At 46.0% G+C, this 9,471-nt stretch overlaps 1 pseudogene across 1 annotated transcript; it reads left to right on the top strand.

The window, feature by feature from the left end:
- Positions 1-3,600: 3,600 nt before the first annotated feature.
- LOC308439494 (high mobility group protein B1-like) lies at positions 3,601-4,192 on the top strand (annotated as a pseudogene). Its single transcript has one exon. The product of its transcript is annotated as a high mobility group protein B1-like (transcript).
- Positions 4,193-9,471: the final 5,279 nt, after the last annotated feature.

Raw genomic sequence — 9,471 nt, 5'->3', positions numbered from 1 at the left:
CCTGTGTGTCCTCCATTGGTATCCAGTGAACCCTTGCTCAGAAATAATTGAATTATAAATGGCTACCAAAATCACCAGGAAATGCAGGAAAATGTATATTAGAATATACAGTAAAAACCAGTCCATCACCAAAATGTTAAATTTTGTGAAACTAGATGAAAGATGCTCAGGTGTTCTTTTCAATTTGTCTTTCTATATTTTTATAATTCTCAAAAAAAAACTTCTTAAAAACTCTCTCTGTGTGTGCACATGCATGTGTGTGTGCCTGCATGCATTTGTGTGTATGTGTGTATGTGTGTGTGTGTAATCACCCAGACTAGAATAGGTTCTTTGAATTTCAGACCTATTTTTCATGCTTGAGACCCCTGAGGCTTTTCTTTCTTTCTGGTCACCACTGAGACCATCTCAACCCCAGGAAATCACATACTCCTGCAAGGTCAGGGGTGCCACCTTCATGCCACTTAGGACATCAGGGGCCAGTCCCACCACTAGTGCAGGACCAGCCCACGATGCTCACACTCTCCCTCGCTCTGCTGCTGACAATAACAAATCCGGGCCTGAGAAGATTCAGTCTGCATTGCTGACTGTGCCAACAGGTGACCTGTGCCGAGGCTGGCCCAGTTCTTGAGGCTGCCTGACTCTGCAGACTCAGCTGGCTCCACTTAAACCGAAGGATTCAGTCTGGTCCCTGTCTTTGAGCAAACCGGTCCTATCTAAGTTGAGAACCTATGCTGGGTTTTGTCAGCTGAATACAAACTGAGTCATTTAGAAAGATGGAAATGGTTGAGAAAATGTCTCCACCGAATAGGCCTATAGGCAAGACTGTGGAATATTGTCTTGATTAATGACTGATTTAGGAGGGTCCATCCCATTGTGCTATCCCTAGACTGGTGGTCTTGGGTGTTGTTAAAAGTCATGGGGCACCAATGTTGTAAAAAGATGATGTCCCGGGTTTCAGCACCAAAGTTAGGAAAAGGATGAAGTGAGTGGGGGGCATATGGCCCATGGAGGTGCGGCAAGACCTGAAGGTGAGGGGGATGCCTCTGGGGATCCATGTTGGGATCCCTTCCCCCTGAGGGACCAGCCACACAACAGTATAGTACAGAATAGAGTTTATTCAGGTCATGGAAGAGTTAAGAGGGTGGGAGAGGAAGAGAGAGGAGGGTCAAGCAGCCCCCTTTATACTGTCAGGTCACTGGGGCGGAGCATACCTGGCTATTGCCAGATAACTGAGGGGTGGGGTTTACAGAATCCCAACATTGGGTTTTACAAGAAAGCAGGCTCAGCAAGCTACCGGGAACAAACCAGTGAGCAACACTCCTCCATGGCCTCTGCATCAGCTCCAGCCTCCAGGGTCACACTTTATGTTTTTACCCTGACTTGTCTCATGACTGTGACCTGGCACATGTAAGCCAAACAAAGCCTTTTCTGCCTACATTGCTTTGGTCATGGTACTTATGATAGCAGTAGAAGCACGCTAGGAGAGTTACTGCCACTAACTTTCTTTTACGATTGGCTCTTGTATCGACTAGACTGGTCTTGAATTCACTGTGCAGCCAAGGAAGGATCGTCTTGAATTTCTGGTCTTCCACCCCCAGTGCTGAGAGTACAAGTGTGCACAACCTCGCCTGATTATAAGGTGTTGGGATCAAACACAGGGCCTCATATGTGTTAGGTAAGGCCTCTACTAACTCAGCCACATCCCCAGTCCCAGTATGCTCTGATAGTTTTGGTGTTTGCCAACCAGCTGCATAGTCTCCAAAGAGTGACCAGTTGTCCCCTTTTGCTCAAGACAGAGTGCCCCACTTTCTCCCTAGAATATTATCTTTTAATTATTTCTGTTATCCAAACAGAAAAGCTTCTGTGTAGCAGCTTGGGATTTGCACTTAATTTTTATTTGAGAAAGAGTTAGGAATTTGGGCCCCTTTAACACCAGGGCCCTTCATCTCTTTGAGGAATTGGGGTGCTATTAAGACAACATTATTAAAATTGGATTAATTGCATTTGAGGGAAATGAGAATTGGGGTGGAGAGCCAGAAGGGTGGTTGACAGTGTAAGATGGGCCTGCTCTGGCTGATGTCATTCTGGTGAAGTCCCCCCCCCCTGGGAGTGTGGTTTCTATGGGGTAAGAGTTGGTTTTTCTTAGGGCCCAGAGCACGCTAGGGCACACACAATCACTGAGCCACACCACAGCCATTGTGTATACATTGTCACGTCAGAGAAGCCACAGGAAAAATTTCGTTTCCAACATGAACAGACAGAACTTTGGGATAGCTTCAACCTGAGCATCCCCTGAGGGAAGTTCCCATTTCTAAAGCTCCATGACAACAGAGGATTAAAGAAATTCATGCTGTCAGAATTCTGTGCTGACAAGCCCAGGCAAACACGCCCTCCTTGCTTCTGTAACTGAGGTGAGGCAGCTGTGCTGAGGAGTTGGGAGAAGGCAGATTTCTTCAGGTCTATGTCTTGGCCCAGAACTTAGGGGAGCAAAAAGTGGCCTTTCCTGGGACGTAAAGAGGTCTGCAAAAGACACAGAGAGCCCTATCCATGGGCTGTCCCAGCCAGGTGTAGCCGAATGGAGAAAGAACCCCCAGTTACATAAACGGGTTCTGTGTGGCCACTGAGCTCAGCTTTGCCTCCACACAAGGCAAATCTTCCTCCATTATGATTGGCTCTGCACGATGTTCTCACGTGGCTCTTGCACACTCCAAAAAAAAAAAAAAAAAAAAAAAAAGCCAAACGGGGTATTCATCCTTTTTCTCTTTGTTCTACAGTGGTGAATCAGTCATGACAAATGTCATGTAGTGTGTCCCCTGGGAGAGAAGAACCCTGTGCCCTTATTCTGTGCAAATGAAGTCACTGTGAGTCACACTTCAACCTATTTCTGAGTTAAGTCTTAAGTCTTATCTTCTTCCCAGAATGGCACAATGAAAGAAAAGTCTCTGTTTTGGAAGGACCCCCATCCTTAAGGATACTAAATGGTCCCAGGAACTGAGATACTCATGCACTGATAATCCTTAGCTCTGGCCACGTCCTGCACAGCTGTGACATATCTCCTTTGTTAAGAAATGTCACTGTCTCACCTCATGCAGTAACCATAGCTGATGTGCCAAGTGTGTTTGCTACACGCCAGTTTATTCTGTGTACTTTAGAAGTAAGTGGGTCATTGGAGAGGCACTTAGTAGCTTGTGCAAATGAGTATAGTTAGTTATGTTAAAAAACTGGAGAGATGGCTTACTCGCTAGGAGCACTGACTGCTCTTCCTGAGGTCCTGAGTTCAATTCCCAGCAACCACATGGTGGCTCACGACCATCTGTAATGGGATCCGATGCCCTCCTCTGGTGTGTCTGAAGACAGTGACAGTGCACTCATGTACATTAAACAAATAACAAATAAATCTTTAAAAAATGTGGGTTCTTTTCCCCAAATTTCCTCAAAATCAATATCTTTCGATCTTCTCACCATAAAAATGCATCATTTTACCAATGTGAGAACACTTACTATTGCAGTCCACTGAGCTCTGCAGAGACAGCGCAGGGCAAGCGAGAGCTGGACGGGCACTGGACGGGGCTGTGCCTCGCGGAGGAAAATCAACTAAACATGGGCAAAGGAGATCCTAAGAATGTCCTCATATGCATTCTTTGTGCAAACCTGCCGGGAGGAGCACAAGAAGCACCCGAACGCTTCTGTCAACTTCTCAGAGTTCTTCAAGAAGTGCTCAGAGGGGTGGGAGACCTTGTCTGCTAAAGAAAATTTGAAGATATGGCAAAGGCTGACAAGGCTTGTTATGAAAGAGAAATGAAAACCTACATCCCCCCAAAGGGGAGACCAAAAAGAAATTCAAGGACCCCAATGCACCCAAGAGGCCTCCTTCGGCCTTCTTCTTGTTCTGCTCTGAGTACCGCCCAAAAATCAAAGGTGAGCATCCTGGCTTATCCATTGGTGATGTCGCAAAGAAACTAGGGGAGATGTGGAACAACACTGCCGCAGATGACAAGCAGCCCTATGAGAAGAAGGCCACCAGGCTGAAGGAGAAGATATTGCTGCCTACAGAGCTAAAGGAAAACCTTATGCAGTGAAAAAGGGGGTGGTCAAGGCTGAAAAGAACAAGAAAAATAAGGAAGAAGATGATGATGAGGATGAGGAAGAGGATGAGGAAGAGGAAGAGGAAGATGAAGAAGATGATGAATAAGTTGGTTCTAGCAGTTTTTTCTTGTCTATAAAGCATCTAACCCCCCCCCCGTACAAGACTCACTCATTAAAAAAAAACTGAAATGTAAGGTTGTGCAAGATTTGTTTTTAAACTGTACAGTGTCTTTTTTTGTATAGTTAACACACTACCCAATGTGTCTTTAGATGGCCCTGTCCTGGTGGTATTTTCAATAGCTACTAACCTTGCCTGGTACAGTCTGGGGGTTGTAAATTGTCATGGAAATTTAAAGCAGGTTCTTGTTGGTGCACAGCACAAATTAGTTATATATGGGAACAGTAGTTTGGGTGGGCTTGTTTTTTTTTTTTCAGTTTTTCTGATGTTGCTTATACAAAGATAATTGTTGCAAAAAAATTGTAGCTGTTTTGTTGACATTCTGAATGCTTCTAAGTAAATGTAATTAAAAAAACACCTACTGTGTGCTAAGATTTTATTTAGTTTTATGGGTGCGAATGCATTGTTGGCAACATACGTCTGTGCACAATAGTCTTTGTGGCCACACTCAGAGGCAATGATGGAAGAACACCTCAACTGGATCTTTACATGAAGTTTCAAAGCTGTGCTCATTAGCAAGTACATCACAACTATGTTGCTGCTAGCAGTTATGGGGGGCAATAATTAAGAAAACAGAGCCACGGAAGATGAGATACGGTATGGGAGAAGAGGGGAAGGGGAGGGTTCCGTAGCAAGTTTGAAACCGGAAATCCAAGTTCTCCAGTTAAAAATGTCCTGGCACTCAAGGGCAACCACAGATACCACAGGGCAGAAGGAAAGTAGGAGCTTCAGCAGTTGAGGCTGCCGGGGCTCCTCAGGGTCTAGAGTGCAGGCTATTATTAAGTTTCCTTATTACCAGGCTTCAGCTCTCTCTGCGCTCAGGTATAAAACTTCCCCACCAGGTGGTCTATTCCATAAAACCAGAAAAGGAGAGCCGAGACTGGATAGCATTTTATTCTTGGGTATGAGAAAATTTAAATACAAGAGCTTGACTTCTTTCCTTCCTTCCTTCCTTCCTTCCTTCCTTCCTTCCTTCCTTCCTCCCTCCCTCCCTCCCTCCCTCCCTCCCTCCCTCCCTTCCTTCCTTTCTTCCTTCCTTTCTTTCTTTCTTCCTTTTACTTAGTCAGTAATCTTTATTTCCAAACAGAAATCACTAAATATTTATACATATTTATATAAATTCCATGATGACTTGCAGCAAATTAAGATCTATAAGGTTTGCTTTGTAAATTTTATTCATGGAATTTCTTCTTTTTCTGCAACTTCTTCCCTTCTGCTTTTTCAGCCATGGGGCTTGACATCCTTAGATACTCTCACTGGATACTAAATTTTCTCCGGCCTGCGCTTCCTTTTCCTAACACCTGCCAATCATGGTGAAGTTTCCCCTGAGCTAGTGGGGGTGGGGTGGTGATGGTGGTGGTGGTGGAGGTGGGCTGGGAGCGTGGGGGTGTGACTTAGTAGAGAATCAAAGATGCCACCTTTGAAGTCCTTCTTATTGAATCAGATGGGACAATCCATTAAAAACAAGCAGAGATCTGTCACCAGGCACCATGGGTCTAATGCAAATGCTAACAGTTCAGAGCACAGAGCATACAGGTCCGCAGCACTGGCTGTGACTACAGGTAGTAGTAGGCATAGAGCTTGTGTGTTGGTCTTGTCCCTGTTGGGAGAAGAGGATCCTTTAGTAGAGAAAATGAAGAAAATATAGCTTTGAGGTACAAGAGAAACCAGGAAGAGAATGAACAAAAGAGGCTGGGGGTGCTGTTCATGGAGGCAGGGAGCTAACACTCACATCAGTGGTGGGGATAGGTAAAGGAAGGAGAAAGAATAAGAATGGGCCAATGAGCTTCAGATGTGGTGGCCATCCATGGGGACCTTACATGAAGTGAGACATGGGTGAGGCCTGAAAGGAAAGGTGGGGTAAAAAGAGGAAAAGCTCTAAATCAGAACAGAAAAATGGCGTGGTTAGGGTTTGGGACAGTGTACTCCAATGTCCAGGTGTTAGGTGCAGTTGAAAGATGGCAGGACCCTTAAGGGGTGGGGCCTAGTGAGGGTCTGCTGTGGGACTCAAGCCCCTTTCACTTTCTCTCTTTTTTACTGGACAGAACGTAGGTAGTTTTGCCCTCTTGCCTCCCCTCCAGATCATGGACTAGACCCTCTAAAACAGTGTATCAGGACAACTACTTTCTCTTTACAAGCCAGCCACCCCCAGGAGTGGGTGATACCAATGGCAGGCTGACTGATACAGGAGAGCATAAGCTTATGGAGGGCTTCTAAAAGATGAGAAATGCTAGAACACGTGTGAGCTGGAAGATGATCCAGAGCCAGGGAAAACCTCGGTGCAGAGAGAGTGTAGCTGCTGGAGCAAAAGACTCGAACCAGTGAGAGTAGGTGGTGTCCACAACAGAGGCAGACATGGTTTTAATAGGTATGCAGGGGAAAGAAGAGGGAAGTCAGCCTTGCTTTAGTCTCCTTTCCTTTGCCCTCTACAGATAGGAGGAAGTTCTTCCCTTGCCTTGAACTCTATTCTCTTAACTCTACCTCCCAAGTGCTGGGAGTGTTACAGGCACACACTATCACATTCTACTTCTTTTCTTATTGATCTTAATTTCTTGGAAAAAATGAGAATGTCATCAAGCCCCTCAGCTTGATGGGAACATATTTTTGCAAACCTAGCACCCAGAAGGTGGAGGCTGGAGCACATTGAAAATTTAAGGCCGAACAGGCCACATAAGACTCTGTCAAAAAAAAAAAAAAAAAAAAGGGAAGGACGAAAATACTCATCTAAAAAGAGTTAGTGGGGAGAAAGATGCTGAAATTTTGTGAGAATGAAAGAAAAAAAATTTAGTATCCCAGAGATGAGAGGGAGTAAATTTTTATTGGATTTTCTGAAATTGGCAAAGTGGCAAAGGAAACACCACATGCCACCGAAGGAAGCCAACAACCCAGCTTATGAGACGTAAGAGAGGTGAATTCCAATTTGTTATGGGTGGTATGCAAGCTGATATTTTTAAGGCAGAGAAGATAAGACAGACAGACATACAAAAAACATCCAAGATGCCGTATCAACTCGGAGACTGCCCATAAATATCACATCCACCACACCTGCTGCCCAGATGCACTGCAGACTGTGTGGATGTGCGTGTTCAAGCTGACACACCTGCTCATTTCTTCCCATGGAGGCTCTCATCTTTGTCTGGTTGTATTGGTTAAATAGAATACTAAAATTTATTCTAGGGAGTTTCTCCTACCTCCTTCTCCTCCACCCTCCATCTCTCTGGGCCCCTATGCTGACATGCTCCAATTTTCTCTCATCAGACGTCCTCCTCTTTCACAACACACCCCATAACCTGGTTTCTTCTCTGCCGCAGTGTTTGGAATCAGGGTAGTCTGCGTTCAGCCCTGGAGCGCTATTTCAGGACCATGGACAGCACCGCCATCGGTTAACCGCTATACTTTGCTTGTATTCAATCCACATTACTATTTGTAGGGCAGTGTGAGATGCTCAGATAGCAAAGAGACCTTGACTTCAGTGGGATTCACAGCAGAGAGTGGCACAGGCTATTTTATAGAAAGCTGTGGTGTATATATAGGACACTGGTGGGAATCTTAGGAGAGAAGAGCCCAGAATTAGTCTTGGGTAGTAGCTGCTTTGGAAGAAAACATCATAGAATAAGAGGTGTGGAGCCTGGAACCTTGAAGGTACTTAGAAGCCAGTGTGTGCAGGTATCAGAAACAGCAGGTTAGCATCATCATCATCATCATTATCAGCAGCAGCAGCAGCATTTGCAGGGACTCAAGGGCCTGGCTCACTTAGAAGGATTCATATAGATAGGGTGTAAGGGAAAGAAGGTTCTAAAGGAGAGCAGGTGTGTATATAGGCTCGAAAGAGGATGAGAAACACAACATTGGGAATAAATATACCTTGCAGGGTTGCACATGAGATGAGGTGACAGAACAGCAACATCTGAACATTCCTTTGGCACACAGGATGGTTCTAAATGACTATGGGGCATGGGGGAGGCAACATGAACAGAGGAATTTCATTCAGAGTTTTGTTGATGTGGCCTCTAATTATATTTATAAAATCGGGCTGGAGAGACGGCTCGGCAGTTAAAATCACTCACGGCTGGCTGCTTTTGCAGAAGACCCAGGTTTGGTTCCCAGCACCCACATGGTGGCTTACAATGATCTGTTATTCCGAGGGGATCTGATGCCTTCATCTGCCCTCCAAGGGCACCAGGTACACCCACACATGCAGGCAAACCCTCATACACATAATATTTTAAAAACTCTTTGAATTAAAATGGAATAACATTAAACTTTCAGTTTGCAAGCCATGCTAGGCCCATTTCAAGGAGCTGATGGGGATGGATTTATAAAGTCTGGATCCATAAAGCTAATTCGAGGCTGCAGTTCTTAGGAACGCGCAACAAGCCCTGCAGACACGCAACTCCTCAGAGCACCGCCTAGGGCCCAGAGCATCCGGAAACAATCCTGACCCTGGTCCGGCTCCTGCTCTGGGTTTTGCTGGCGGGCATAGGGTGTAGCAGGGTCCGGGCCGGGGTGTGTGGGTAATGTGCTGTGAGGAGCTGGATGAGTTACAACATTAGGATATGGACTTGAACCTCCTGGAGCAGAGAGACAGCAAGTCTAAGGTCAGATGGACCCACAAGAGGGTGAGCTACTGGAGGCTCTGGTGAGGCAGTTTAGACTGGGAGTTCTTGGCCAGTCACTTTTCTAACGGCACAGACCAGCAATGCCGGTACCAGTGGCTGGGGGTTTTGAATCCAGACCTTGTTAAGGGACTACGGAACAAAGAGGGAGATCAGAAGATCGTCGAGCTGGTCAAAAAGATGGCACAAAACAGTGTTGATTGCCAAGCACCTGCAGGACCGGCTGGGGAAGCCGTGTCGTAAGCGCTGGCACAACCATCTCAACCCTGAGGTAAGAAAGTCCTGCTGGACAGAGGAAGATCAAGTAATTTGTGAGGCCCGTGAAGAGCTTGGCAACCGCTGGGCTGAGGTCCCAAGATGCTGCCAGGGAGGACGGACAATGCTGCGAAGAATCACTGGAGCTCCACTATTAAAAGAAAAGTAGACACAGGAGGATTCCCAACCGAGTCCAGAGGCAGCAAGCCTGTCTGTTTGCTCTTGGACAAGGATTATAACCAGAGTGTCCGGCCTGGCCCCTGGCGCCCTCTACTGTGAAGGAGGAGGAGAGCAGCGAGGAGGAGGCTGCGGTACCTGTTACTTCTGCTGAGGAGC

This window comes from Micromys minutus (genome assembly GCF_963924665.1).
Source record: "Micromys minutus genome assembly, chromosome: 29".
NCBI lineage: Eukaryota > Metazoa > Chordata > Mammalia > Rodentia > Muridae > Micromys > Micromys minutus.
This window is presented reverse-complemented; position numbering and strand designations above follow the sequence as displayed.